Genomic DNA, 1,240 nt, shown 5'->3' on the forward strand with positions numbered 1-1,240 from the left:
TTGCAACACATACCAAAGAAATCCTGTATGATTTACAGTTGTTCAAGCAAACAAGAAAACTCTGCTTCAGTTTCTATGAGCTATCTAAAGGATAAAGACAAAAGGCCTATCTCAAATCCATCAGGTTTTGAACGGCATCTTTTCAACATAATACAATAAAGACATATATAAAAAACAAAGACAAAATACACCTTCCCATTCTAAAACATTTCCTTTAATCCATATGTACTTTAAATAATCTTGTATTAAGTTTCTACTGCAACTTTCAATGTTCAGAGTAAATCCATCCTGGCACAGTGTTTGTTCTAAGTCAACAGCAGCAGCAGTAGGAGCATAATATAGTAGTTTCACTGTTACTTCCAGAGTCTATAAAGTCCCAGTGCTATTGCCAGGCAAGTGAACACTGAGGCTGCAAGGTAACGAATAGTCTCAAGCTTGTTAGACTCCATTAGGGTTTTTAAATAAGCAATTTCAGCGTCAATTTTGTTACCGGTCTCTGAAATATAACTCTGGTTTTGGTTTCATTTTTGGTAAATTCTGTGGTTGCTTCCATAAGTTTCTTTTCTTGATCTGTAAACATATCTGTTACTCTGCTCCTTCCTAGGTTGATATCCAGTTTATTATCTGCTCTGATTCGACTGGTTTTATTTATCAGTTGTTGCTTAACTTGTTCTAATTCAATTTTCATTTTCTGGTTCTCTGCTCGCAGATTTGCAAATTCACTTTTCTCTAGGTCGACCATGTCTTTCCTGATGGAGTCCAAATGAGCCATTAACTGTTGTACTGTTATTTCCTGTTGAACTTGAGTGACCATCTCCTTATAGATAGTATGGAGGCTGACATTTGATAAAGTGGTTAAAGCTGATACAATTGTTTCTGCTTGTGCTTTGTCAAATCCATGAGTTTCCAAGTCCTGAACCAATGCGCGGGTATCAAAAGTTAATTACCTTTGTCCTAAAGGAGGTATGTCCACTCACCTCATATATTATCCTTCTTTGGTTGTGGCGGTGAAGAAATCTCTCCGCAGGGCCGAGGAAATAGGCCCGCGGAGAGTTGAAACCCGGAGGCCCCCGCTGCCTTCGTGAACGCAGGAGCCGCCAAACCCAGTGGCTCCACATGTCCTCGGCTTTGCAGCTGGTGAGGGAGGGCAAAAGCTCAAACTCTGCATTCTTTTTGATACATTTGACAAAACTCTATTGCTAGTGAATTCCACCTCACTAGTGAATTTCACCTTGCAAGT

General features: G+C 39.5%; 1 pseudogene; it reads right to left on the reverse strand.

The window, feature by feature from the left end:
• Nucleotides 1–330: 330 nt before the first annotated feature.
• On the reverse strand, nt 331–935 carry LOC101319475 (coiled-coil domain-containing protein 90B, mitochondrial pseudogene; annotated as a pseudogene).
• Between the last annotated feature and the right edge of the window lie 305 nt (nt 936–1,240).

This window comes from Tursiops truncatus, chromosome 4 (assembly GCF_011762595.2).
Source record: "Tursiops truncatus isolate mTurTru1 chromosome 4, mTurTru1.mat.Y, whole genome shotgun sequence".
In the NCBI taxonomy this organism is placed as follows: Eukaryota; Metazoa; Chordata; class Mammalia; order Artiodactyla; family Delphinidae; genus Tursiops; species Tursiops truncatus.